The sequence below is a fragment of the Silene latifolia genome, chromosome 9, assembly GCF_048544455.1.
Source record: "Silene latifolia isolate original U9 population chromosome 9, ASM4854445v1, whole genome shotgun sequence".
Lineage (NCBI taxonomy): Eukaryota > Viridiplantae > Streptophyta > Magnoliopsida > Caryophyllales > Caryophyllaceae > Silene > Silene latifolia.
In genome coordinates, this window is record NC_133534.1 from 82,222,927 (window position 1) to 82,237,027 (window position 14,101).

The following is a 14,101-nucleotide window of genomic DNA, read 5'->3' on the forward strand; positions in this document are numbered from 1 at the left end:
TTTAAACATGTGATCGCACTATTGTTGAGGACACATACTCCAACAAGGATGCATCACTTTGAGTCTAGCTTCTGCTGTCACGAGTTTAGATACTTTGTTTTGATGTATTGAGATTTATATACTCTTACTTTGTTTTACAGTTGAGACGATGTATTCACTAAACTTTATACTTTAATAATTGTCTTGAATGGTTACTTTTGATATACTTACCTCGGGCAACCAAGATGGTAGCAGCTTCACAAGCTAGGGTGGTTCTTGGTAAGGCACCTTGGTATGTGGGGGTGTTACAGAACTAGCAAAGTATATTGCCTCAGAATCTACGCAAACTCCACTGTTTTGCATTGTGCTCGCCTTATCTTAAATGCGGGTGTAGAAAGTGTACCCATTGATCGCATACCCGCTATAAAAAGTTGCACGATCATCAGGACCGAAAGCGAGATGTCGTAGGCTGGGTGAGCAATCATCAATTGGGTTGTCATCATTGTAAATAGTATCCTTAAACCAGTCACCAAATTTCTTGTTATGCTCATTTGCATACCACCTTCGTTCTTATGAGAGTGTTTTCCCCTAAGGTAACCCTGCTGTTCCATACATTAAGGCTGGACATAATCATCCTTAAAAAGAACGTATGTATGAGCTCTATGTCGCATGTCTGGTGACATAACCTTGGAAACATGACCCCTTACACCTTTTTCATTCATCCAGACACTATGACGATTTGTAGGAGCTCTAATTAACTCATCCAAGGAGAGGTACGCGTAACAATACGAAAGATCTTCATCGATAATTGCTCACTCAGCAATACACCCCTCTGGACGATACCTATTAGATGTGTAATCCTTGTAAACTTTCATCAACCGTTCAAATGGGTACTGATATCTCAAATACACTGGCCCAAGGTACAAAACCTCCCGGACTAGGTGGATAGTCAAACGAACTATGATAGTGAAAAATGAAGGAGGAAAATACATTTCAAACTGACAAAGACTGGTGACGAGGATGTCGTACAATGTTTCTGCTTCATCGGGATCAATTACTTTACTGTTGATTGATTTGAAGAAATAGTAAAGTCTTATTATAGCATGTCGAACCTCTGGAAGTAGAATGGAACGAACGGCCAGAGCTAGTACTTGTTGCATTAATGTATGACAATCATGTGACTTTAAATTAGTAAGTTTTAGGCCATGCAACTAAACAAGGCTTCTAATATTAGACGAATAGGCCTCTGGCACCTTAATACCATGCAAGCATTCACAAAACTCTTTTTTCTCCTTTTTTGAAAGAGTATGAGCTGCAGGCAGCAAAAATGTGCGATTTCCTTTTGTTTTAGCTGCCGGCTCGGGCGTAATAATCATCTCAACCATATAATCCCTAGCTGCCTTGTTGTCTTTTGTCCTACCCGGAACATTCAACAGAGTATTGATTATATTATCACAAACGTTCTTTTCAATGTGCATAAAATCTAGGCAATGTCTAATCGGGATGTCACGCCAGTATGGAAGTTTGGTAAAAAATATAGATTTTTTTTATAACCACGAGTAGACAACTTAGGTCCCTTCTTCCCATACATTATCTCAATATCATTCACTTTCTCATACACTTCATGACCCTTCAAAATCTGAGGACTCCCACGTTGCTCAAGACACCCTTTAAACGCCTTGTGATGCTTACGATAATCATGATCAGGGCATAAGCATCGACGATTTCCTCTGTACACATGCTTATTCAACACCCCCCCCCCCTCCCCCCACACACATACAATGGGAAAGCCTCTTTCCCATGTACAGTATGTCCAGAAAGATCGTCGTACACCGGAAAGTCAGTTATTTTACATAATAACATAGCTTTCAGATTGAAACTTTCCTTCTTATAACCATCAAACACTGGTATCCCTCTTTCCCACAGAATATTTAGATCATCTAGAAGTGGTTCCAAATACACATCTATGTCATTTCCAGGTTGTCGAGGGCTAGATATCAACAAAAACAACATCAGATACTTCCGTTTCATGCAAACCCATGGAGGCAAATTATAGATGGCCAACACAACTGGCCAAGTACTGTGTTGGGTACTCATGTTTCCATGAGGGTTCATTCCATATGTGGAGAGCGCTAGACGCAAGTTCCTTGCTTCTTTGGCGAAGTCAAGATATTTAGCGTCAAACTCTTTCCACAGTTGACCATCCGTGTAACACCCCCATACTCCAAGTGCCTTACCAGGACCACTCAGGTATGAAGACATCACCATCTCGGTCGCCCGAGGTATGATAATCAAATAGACAAAACATAAACAACGTTTATTATAAATAGTTTAATGAATAAATACAATCCTCAAAACCAAACCAAAGTACGATACAATATTCTCAAATGACTGTTCTAACTGAAACGTAAATAAACTAAGGCTACAGCGGAAGACTCCTATCATCATGTCATGGCATCCCAGCTATCCCAGTACTCATCTCAATACCTGCTCAAGATCTGCTCACCATCCCCGAATGGATCACCGCAGGTTTACAAAACAACACCGGGGTCAGTACTAATCACACAATCAATATAGATAACAATAATAAGATAAACAGACAGCTGAACTGTCACACACACACACACACACACACACCACCAACTCCCATCATCTCAATCTTGACCGTCCACTTGGACCCCGCCACGCCGGGGGGACCGCAGCCGTTCCCACCTAAGCCCCGCTCATCATACGAGCGATAACCCTATCCCATTAATGTGCACATCCCCTTCCGTGGCGGGTGATCGAGGCCATTTCGTGTTCACAATTAAGTATATGTGGTCGTTGGTCAATGGTCGATACAAAACACAATTTATACTTCACAAACAACTCTACAATTAGTAAAGAGGCAAGTAAAGGTCGGATCCCAAGGGACAGGTATTGAAATGAGAATTCTATTGTAACTAGTAGTGTCTAGGGGATGTCACAAATTGGGTTGATGTAGAAGGTTACTAAACTAAAATAACAATGAAAATAAATTAGCAAGATGAATAAAATAAGGGGTGTAAACAATTGATTAAAGGCACTAGGGTGTCATGGGATCATAGGGGAATCATGGGATATGATCATACAAACATGTTCTCAAATTATAAGCAAGCAATTATTGTTGTGATGGATTGAGTTGGGTTATATCTTACAATCCTAGGAAAGTTTGGGTCCCGGAGCCGAATCGATTAGATTGTACAACACCTACAAGTTGACTTAATCTTTCCTACTCAACACATGCATGGTCTAACAAGACTCGAGTTGGGTTATGTCTTACAAGTCTCATTAAAAAGATAGGAGATGATAGTAAATGCAAGGATTCATAGGCTTAGCATTTCATCAAATATAACATGTGCATGTATTAAGATCAAAACAAGCAAGCAAATAAGATATGAAAGCATATTAATTTAAGCATGAATCATTCCCCATGTTGGTTTCCCCTAATCACCCATTAAACCCTAGCTAAGAGACTACTCACTCATTATCATGTTGATCATGCTAGCAAGGTTGTCAATCATACCAACAATATGAAACATGATGAATAAATGAAAGTAATTAACAATAATTAAAAAGGGATTAAGAGATTATACCTACTAATGATTCCAAAATAATAATGCAAAGAATAATAGAAGAACTTGATGATTGATGGAAGGTTGTCAATCTCCCAATAAACCCAATAATCTTCTAATTACCCAAAATAAAGGAAGAACAAGAGAGAGATTAAAGAACTAAAACTTGGATTAAAACTTGATTAATACTTGATTACAATATTGAATAGAGATTTGATTGATATTAACTACTCTAAATATTGATAAGAAGAACATGCTCCTCTAATTAGACTAATGGGGTATTTATAGTGAAAATTAGGGAGGATGCATTAGGGTTAACTAAGGGCTAAACTAGTAATTACACTTTTTAAGTTGAGCAAGGAGGACCCGGTATTTTCTGAGAGAAGGGCTTCTCTTTTCGTAGCTCGAAGAATGAAATCCGTCTTTGTCTGAGAATCCGTGCGGATTAGAGTCGGGACGGCCGGATTTGGGCTGTGCAATCCGAGCGGATTCAGGAGAGGGACGCTCGGATTGTTGAGGGGGAATCCGAGCGGATTCCAAGGAGGGACGCTCGGATTGTGCTGGCTGGACGGACGGATTATCCGCAATCCGTTCGGATTGTTGGTCGGCTTCAATTCTTCTTCTTTTCTTCCCTTTTCTTCATAAATTCCTTGGGGATTTCCTTGGGGACGCAAGGATCCTTTCTCAACATTGTTCTTCTACTATAATATGTACAAAGGCCTTCTAGTCTTGTCTCTTCTTGATGCTTGGTCATTGAATACAATCAATTTAGCCTCGTTTTGCCATGAAAATGCAAGATTCTTACTCCTTTCCTACCAAGGGATCAAAATCTCAAAGAATATGCAAAACAAAGAACTAGAGATAAGAAATGACCCAAATAGGCACTAAAAAGCATGGAAACAATGGTAATTCGGGGGCTAAATATGCGCCAATTACGGTCACATCAAATATCCCCAAACCAAACCTTTGCTCGTCCCGAGTAAAGAGGTGACAAAGACTAGGACCAAAACTAACCTATCCTAATAATAATAGCCGATATGAGACAATTAGCGGGTCTCACTCCGCCCCTTCAACTCACAACAAGACAACCATGAGGTAGGATGCCTTCTTGCAAGGCAAGGTGGGTCTTGCCAAAATGGCGACACATCCAATCATTAAAGCACATAAAATCACATAATGGATGCATCTACAAAAAGAATAGCCACTTTCCTCATCTAAGTGGCGGAAATTATCTACAAGGGAAGCAATTCAAGGGTACACAATCCTTCATAGATGCAATTTATTCAAACTACTAAGCCTAGAAGGATACCAATAAATCACCTCCAAAGTGTGTCAAGCTAGGGTACCTTTGTCCTCAATCGTTAAATGCTTTTGTCAAGAGTAGACTCCCTATAGTGTTAGAAACACTGGAGGATCGCGGAATTCCCCCTCTTGCGTAGACAAGAAGAAGGGTCGTCCCCTCTCTACCATGCACAAAAATGGGTATGATGGATGAAGGGATCAATAGATATTTGAGTTTCACTTTGGGAGTTTGCTTTTGTTTTTGTTTTTCCCCCCAATTTCATGTGGCATTTGACATTTGAGAACACTTTCTTTTTGCCATTTCTTTTTGATTTTTGGCATTTCAATACTTGACAACTTTTTTGCATTTCTTTTTGAACATTTTCAAAGTCACCCCAATTAGTAACGAGGGTGCCTTGTATTTGAAGCTTAGGAGTCTATTTTTGCTCCTCTTTTCTTTTGATGCATTTTTGCAAACTTTCTTTCACTTTTCATTTCATTGAACTCAAATTTTTGAACAATTTCTTTTTGTGCCCATTCCCTTTGATGACAAAAATATGGTAGAACATGGACGAATGATAGATGTATGGATGGTTTCAAGGGTCACCTTGGAATAAACGGTAGCCAAGGAATTATCACACCACAAGGTACTCTTGACTAGGCCTTAATCCATGGGTCAAAGGATACTAGCATGACACATCCTAAGGTGTTTTACAAGCATTCTAACAAGCAAAGTCTTAAGAATAAAAAGCATCTATTAGGGCCTATATACACTTGTCAAGCTTCCCAAATAGACGGTTTCGCAAAATTTTTCTAATATGCAACTACATGCCATGATGCAACTATCATATATACATCCTAATGCAAATGTTTCTACCAACTAATATGTGATATAAACTAAATGCAAGTCCTAAGTTCACATTGTTTTTACCGCATCAATCAAAATAAAGCCACATAGTCATTAACATAAAGAGGAAAAAGGAGATTGGAAAGATCATACCATGCGGTCTTCAATATCCTCATGTCTCGGATGTGGCGTAGTCAATCAATGTGAACAAACATAATATATACAAGACAATATATACAAAGGAAATGAACTTGTTTTTGGATTTTTCAATTTTTCAATTTTTATGATTTTTGAAATTTTTCAATTTTTATGGGTTTTTGAATAAAAGTTAAGTGTTAGAATTCCCATCCCCACACTAATATGGGCATTGTCCTCAATGGCCAAAATGATGGAAATTATGCAAAGATGATGCATGATTTCTATACTAAATGCAATTCTACACTAAGCTATACTACATGATGCATGGTTTTTGTTATGACGGAGAGGATAATTTAAATTACCTCCCGTTGTGTATGCATCAACTTCCCCAAACCAAATGAGACACTATTGCTAATGTCAAAGCATTGGGGTAGTTCATGCACACACTATGCTATGCATGAAACTAGATTGTCATTTTGGATTTTACAAATGGGAACAATAAAGAACACCTCAATGGTACCGAGGTGTGAGTCCTTTGATGTTGCTAGGACTAAACCAACAATGATCAAAATGAAATAAAATACAAAGAGATATAGACACAAACCATGGGAGTGTAGGAGTCTCCAAGGCTTGCTAGTCCTCCATCATGCTATCATCATCATCACTTCCCTCATGAGAAGTGGTCACATTGCCACTTTCCTTGTCACCTTCTTCTTCACTTTCTCCATCATCTTGTTCATCATCATCTTCACCATCTCTTTCTTAATCTCCACTTGCTTCTTCCTCAACATTATCATCAATTTCTTCACCATTTCCAACAACCTCATTGTCTTCCACCACGTCCCTAGATGCACCCGGAAACAAGGCTTCTTTATCCGCCCAACTAGGCAAAGGACAAGATGGATCAAGGAGTCCTTGCCTAGCTAAATGTAGGAGGGGAGGATATTGAGCCAAATATGCATTCTTCCGATCTTCATAAGCTTGCTTGTGCATGGCTTGCATAAGAAGAGTGACATAGTCTTTCCCAATTTCAACTCCTTCCGGTTTGAACTCTTCATACACAAAGGGGTAAGGCGGTATAACAATGGAAGAGGAGGGGGTTTCATGATCACCCTTTTGTTGTTGAATGATGTACTCGGCTTCTTCGGATAGGGGAAGTAGATAGTTGGTCCGGTGGACACTTAGGCGACAAATCTTCGAGGGTAAGGTGAACGATCTAGCTTCACTTGTTAGCCATCCATATTTAGTGTCAAGGGGGTTATGGGCAACCCACTTGAACTTGTTAATCATAATGTGCATATTAATAAGATGGCCACCTTCCTTTGCCTTGTACTTGCTATCCTTATTGAAATTAGGATCAAAGTGCTTGGCTAGGACCGTGACTAGGCCGCCATTAACAATAACGGTCGTACCCTTCTTCCCATTATCAACATTAAGCCATCTATCAACCAATAGCCTCAAAGAATTGAAAGGCTTGGTGTGAATTCTTCCGACATTCAAAGCCGATTCAAGGAGGATAAAATCAAGTCTTGTGAAATGATTGGTGTCTTTCCTAGCAATTATGGTATTTCCCACAACTTTGTGCCATACTCTTATGCCCGGATGATGGACCAAAAGAGCACGACAAGCATGAAAATCATCAAATTTCTTCCCGGAGATTGCCTCCCAAAGAGGCTCGGGGTCATACTTTCCATAATGCTTAAGATATCTTGATTCATCGCTAAGACCCAAAATTTCACCTAATTCCTTAAAGGTAATGCGTCTACTAATGTTAGCTAGACGAAACTCAAGATTTTCCCTATTCTCAACTTTGGTAACTTTTAAAGAACTTAAGAATTCCAAGACAAGGGAAGGGTATGTCGATTCCTTTGTTTCAAACAATTTCTTCAAACCCATGGCATTGAAAAAGGCTTTTGTTTGTTCAAGAACACCCAATTTCTCTAAGGCATCTTCACATATGAATTTGGTGGATTGAATTGATTTCATAGCAAACTTGACGAATGTATTTCTATGGGTATCGGAAATAAAAGTTACCTCCGGATAATGTAAGAGTTGATCGATTACCGGAGTAGAAGGTGATGCTCCCATAGAAATTTGTTGTTGTTGTGGTTGCACTTCCAAGTTTGGTGTTGATACCACCATTGCCAAAGCTTTCTTTGTTTGGAGAGCTTTTTGCCTTTGAGAGAGAGCCTTTGCCTTTGGTGCCTTTGTTGCTCCCTTTGTCCTTGCCATTTGATGAACTAACCAAGAAAAGAATCAAAAATCTTCAATTTGTAGAATGCCCAAATCGATTTGAAGGTGAAAGGCTTTGCCTTTATGAAATCAAAAATCGACTCAAAGGTTGAAGATTTTGTTCTTGGTTTTGATTTTTATTGGAGATGGAGTGATTGATTTGTTGTTTAAGGATGGTTTGATTTGATTTTGGTGGATTTTGTTGAGGGTTTTTGTTTTTGTGATGGAGAGGATGAGGGTTTTGATGTTGTGGGTAGTGTTTATGAATGAATGAGTGAAGGAATGAAGGTGGGAGGGTATTTAAAGAAGTCGGAATTTTCGAAAACGCAGAGGCAATCCGTGCGGATTAGGCCCAATCCGTGCGGATTCTGCAGCTTCAAAATTTTCACAAGCTCGCCTAAAGACGGGCGGATTCTGGGGAATCCGCTCGGATTCTTCTGTGATGGGACGGGCGGATTTGCTGCAGGACGGACGGATTTCAGTCCAGAGAAATTTCTTTGTTTTCTTCAGCTGCAAAGACGGGCGTCTTCTTCACAAGACGGACGGATTCTATGAGACGGGCGTCTTTCCAGAAATCCGCTCGGATTCTTTAACGATCAAGAATTCTCAATTTTCAGCTCAGCTCGGGACGGGCGTCTTCTCGGCGGGACGCTTGGATTGTTGAAGACGGGCGGATTTTGTACAATCTGCTCGGATTACTGTCCTTTGTACCGGATTCATTCCATTCGTGCACAATGCATTTCCCTTTACCATTCTTCCATTCTTCTTCATTTCTTGTGTTCTTCATTGTGGGGGCACTACTAAGGCATGAATAGCCTAGGCAATTTCCATCCCCACACTAAGGTAAAGCACTACACATCAATTGAAGTCATTAGTCCCTCCCTCACTTCTCTCTTACATGACAATTATTTTGATCAAAGTAAATAAAAATCCAAAAATGACAAAAAATGCAATACAAAAATTGAAATGTAAATTAGGGAGTTAGAAATATTTACAAGTGGTGGTTTAGGGAGGACTCCACCAAACTCTCATTCTTGATGAGATGTCAAGGGGGCATGTTCAAGGTGTTGTTGATGTTGCTCAACACCTTGAAGAAGTAATCAAAAGCTTGTTCATTATTGTGGTAGAGGTCTTCAATAGACCGTGGCCCTTGTTGTTGATCATGATCGATGGCATGCCCAATGTAGGGATTAAAAATCCCTTCAAACTCGTCGTCCCAAAGACCACAAACTTCATTGAGTTGATCATTGAAAATCTCTTCTTAGATGGAGACAACTCTCCCAATTTATTTTCTTGGCCAATGAGGCCATCCTCTTCTTCCTTGGTTGATTTTGATGAGCCTTGCAAGCTCTCCTTGTCACAATTCACTTGCTCTTTGAATGGAGCATCTTCATCTTTCTTCTTCCATTGGAGTTCCGATTTCTTCCTTTCATCTTTCCGGCTATAATGATCAATCATGAAACATGGCTCATGCAAACGAGGAGCTCTCATGGTTTTGTCAAGATTAAAAGTTATGCTTTCATCTCCCACTTTTAGAGTGAGCTCTCCATGTTTCACATCAATCACCGCACCCGCGGTGTGTAGGAAGGGTCTTCCTAAGATGATAGGAATGTTGGAATCTTCTTCCATATCAACAATGACAAAGTCAACCGGGATGAAAAACTTCCCAATTCGCACGGGGACATCTTCCCATATCCCTAATGGTGTCTTCGTCGATCTATCGGCCATTTGGAGTGTGATATTGGTGCATTTAAGCTCTCCCATTCCCAACCTTTTACTTACCGAGTACGGCATGACACTCACACTAGCCCCTAGATCGCATAAGGCTTTGTTGATCGTCGTGTCGCCAATGGTACACGGTATTGAGAAGCTTCCCGGATCCTTTAACTTTGGAGGTGAACTCCCTTGAGGTATTGCACTACTCACCTTAGTGAAGGCGATAGTCTCAAGTTTCAGGATCGACTTCTTCTTTGTGAGGATATCTTTCATATACTTTGCATAGGCCGGAACGTGATTGATTAATTCCGTGAAAGGAATTGAGACTTCTAAATTCTTCACAATGTCCATGAACTTTCCAAGTTGATCATCAAATTTAGGCTTGGCTTGACGACTTGGAAAAGGAAGTCTAATCACAATGGGCTCCTTCTCTTTGGCCTTGTCTTCATTTTTCTTTGAACTTTCTTCTTTTGATGATTCCCCTTCTTTGGGGCTTTGCACAATTTCTTCCTTTTCACTAGCTTGCACAACTTCATCCTCAACTTGCTTCTTCGGTGCCTCATACCTTGTACCACTTCTCAAGTGAATGGCACTAACCGTTTCATGTCTAGGGGGATTACTTTGAGGTGGTAATTGCCCCTTTTGTCTTTGTGAGCTTGAAGATGCTAGTTGAGTCAATTGTGTTTCCAACATCTTGGTGTGAGCTAGAATGTTGTTGATGGTGGTGTCTTTTGCTTGGCTATCTTTTTGCATTTGAGTGAAAAATTATTGTTGATTCTTTTGCATTTGGATGACCGCTTTTTGGACATCAAAACCTTGGTCATTTTGGTGATTGTATGGCTTTTGATTTTGGTAACCTTGGTTTTGATTGTAAAAGGGTCTTTGATTTTGGTTTCTCATGGGTGGTGGAGTGTATGTTGTTTGAGGGTTTTGAACATTTTGGCTTTTGTATGAGAGATTTGGATGGAACTTGGTGTTTTCATTGTAAAAATTTGAATAAGGGGTACCACTTTTGTAAGCTTGGAAAGCATTAACTTGTTCGGTTGTTCCCCTACACTCACTTGGGTCATGACCCAAAGTTCCACAATTCTCACATATCCCACTTGGGATTGATGAGGATGCCGTCATGGCATTGACATGATGCTTTGATGATTTTGAGTTTTCCTCAAGTCTAGCCATAGCTTGTTCAAATTTCAAGTTGATTGTGTCAATGTGAGCACTAAGTTGAGCACCCAATTGAGTAACGGAGTCCACTTCATACTTTCCTCCTCTAGTAGCCTTGCGAGGTCTACTATATTGTGAATTATGGACCGCCATTTCCTCAATCTTGTTCCATGTTTGATTGTCATCAACTTCGGTGAACATTCCATTTGATCCCATATTGAGAATGTTCCTTGAATCTTCATATAAACCATTCCAAAATTGTTGTACCAAAAACCATTCGCTAAGTCCATGGCGAGGACATGAGTGACAAACACCTTTGAACCGCCCCCAAGCTTCATACAAAGATTCTTCATCCCTTTGCTTAAAACCCGTAATTTGAGCTCTTAGCTTGTTAGTCTTTTCCGGTGGGTAGAATTTTTTGTAGAAAGCTAGAGCTAACTTCTTCCAAGAATCTATTCCAAGGGTGGCCTTATCAAGGCCCTTCAACCATTGCTTTGCGGTGCCGATTAACGAAAAAGGAAATAAGACCCATCTAATTTGGTCTTGAGTCACGCCCGTTTGAGAGATAGCATCACAATAATCACAAAAGGTTTCCATATGAGAATGAGGGTCTTCACTTGGCATCCCCCCAAATTGGCTCCTCTCAACTAATTGGATGAAGGCGGACTTGGCAATAAAATTTCCGGTGAGATGTTGCGGTGAAGGAGTACCATTTGGTAGATTCTCCTCGGTGGGTATAGAGTGTGACGAGAATTTAGGCATTGTAGGTGGATTTTGTGGGATATTGTTTAATGGGTTCTCTTCTCCTTCTATTGCGAAAGGATTGACAAACTCACTAGTGGGTTGAACAACTTCACCAACACCTCTCAAATTCCTCCTAACAAGTCTCCTATTATTCGTCAAGGTTCTTTCGATTTCACGGTCAAAAGGTAACAAATCACTTTGTAACCTTCTAGACATGCAAAATATCAAACATCTCAAAAACAATTAGAACAAACCTTGAGGAGTTCTACTTCCCCAAGGTGAAGAAAGACACAACTAATAACAATAAAAGAAATCTTAAATCAATTTAAACACCGTCCCCCAAAACGCCCATTTTTGATCAAGGCCATTTCGTGTTCACAATTAAGTATATGTGGTCGTTGGTCAATGGTCGATACAAAACACAATTTATACTTCACAAACAACTCTACAATTAGTAAAGAGGCAAGTAAAGGTCGGATCCCAAGGGACGGGTATTGAAATGAGAATTCTATTGTAACTAGTAGTGTCTAGGGGTGTCACAAATTGGGTTGATGTAGAAGGTTACTAAACTAAAATAACAATGAAAATAAACTAGCAAGATGAATAAAATAAGGGGTGTAAACAATTGATTAAAGGCACTAGGGTGTCATGGGATCATAGGGGAATCATGGGATATGATCATACAAACATGTTCTCAAATTATAAGCAAGCAATTATTGTTGTGATGGATTGAGTTGGGTTATATCTTACAATCCTAGGAAAGTTTGGGTCCCGGAGCCGAATCGATTAGATTGTACAACACCTACAAGTTGACTTAATCTTTCCTACTCATCACATGCATGGTCTAACAAGACTCGAGTTGGGTTATGTCTTACAAGTCTCATTAAAAAGATAGGAGATGATAGTAAATGCAAGGATTCATAGGCTTAGCATTTCATCAAATATAACATGTGCATGTATTAAGATCAAAACAAGCAAGCAAATAAGATATGAAAGCATATTAATTTAAGCATGAATCATTCCCCATGTTGGTTTCCCCTAATCACCCATTAAACCCTAGCTAAGAGACTACTCACTCATTATCATGTTGATCATGCTAGCAAGGTTGTCAATCATACCAACAATATGAAACATGATGAATAAATAAAAGTAATTAACAATAATTAAAAAGGGATTAAGAGATTATACCTACTAATGATTCCAAAATAATAATGCAAAGAATAATAGAAGAACTTGATGATTGATGGAAGGTTGTCAATCTCCCAATAAACCCAATAATCTTCTAATTACCCAAAATAAAGGAAGAACAAGAGAGAGATTAAAGAACTAAAACTTGGATTAAAGCTTGATTAATACTTGATTACAATATTGAAGAGAGATTTGATTGATATTAACAACTCTAAATATTGATAAGAAGAACATGCTCCTCTAATTAGACTAATGGGGTATTTATAGTGAAAATTAGGGAGGATGCATTAGGGTTAACTAAGGGCTAAACTAGTAATTACACTTTTTAAGTTGAGCAAGGAGGACCCGGTATTTTCTGAGAGAAGGGCTTCTCTTTTCGTAGCTCGAAGAATGAAATCCGTGTTGTACAGGAATCCGTGCGGATTAGAGTCGGGACGGCCGGATTTGAGCTGTGCAATCCGAGCGGATTCAGGAGAGGGACGCTCGGATTGTTGAGGGGGAATCCGAGCGGATTCCAAGAAGGGACGCTCGGATTGTGCTGGCTGGACGGACGGATTGTCTGCAATCCGTTCGGATTGTTGATCAGCTTCAATTCTTCTTCTTTTCTTCCCTTTTCTTCATAAATTCCTTGGGGATTTCCTTGGGGACGCAAGGATCCTTTCTCAACATTGCTCTTCTACTATAATATGTACAAAGGCCTTCTAGTCTTGTCTCTTCTTGATGCTTGGTCATTGAATACAATCAATTTAGCCTCGTTTTGCCATGAAAATGCAAGATTCTTACTCCTTTCCTACCAAGGGATCAAAATCTCAAAGAATATGCAAAACAAAGAACTAGAGATAAGAAATGACCCAAATAGGCACTAAAAAGCATGGAAACAATGGTAATTCGGGGGCTAAATATGCGCCAATTACGGTCACATCAGCGGGTTCCACGGAGGGCGAAACTAGGCCGTGAAGTCACTCCCGCAAGTGACCCCACTCAGCCGAGAACGCATTTCGAGAACCGTCAACAGCAATCACAACCACAAACACAGTACAATCATCATATCAAACAACTAACTACAGCACATCACCAATATCCCATTATGGGACTAATACTGAGTAGGAAATCCTACCTGGAAAGCACAACAAGCAGACGGTATCTACAGCTGTATCAAAACGCCTCTTCTACGAATCCTCCTCCTAACACATCACACATAAAGACTACACATCACATA

General features: G+C 39.7%; 1 non-coding gene across 1 annotated transcript; it reads left to right on the forward strand.

Moving 5' to 3' along the window:
- Positions 1 to 11,233: 11,233 nt before the first annotated feature.
- On the forward strand, positions 11,234 to 11,340 carry LOC141603209 (small nucleolar RNA R71). The gene has a single exon (XR_012525100.1). It is a non-coding gene; the product is annotated as a small nucleolar RNA R71 (small nucleolar RNA).
- The last annotated feature ends 2,761 nt before the right edge of the window (positions 11,341 to 14,101 follow it).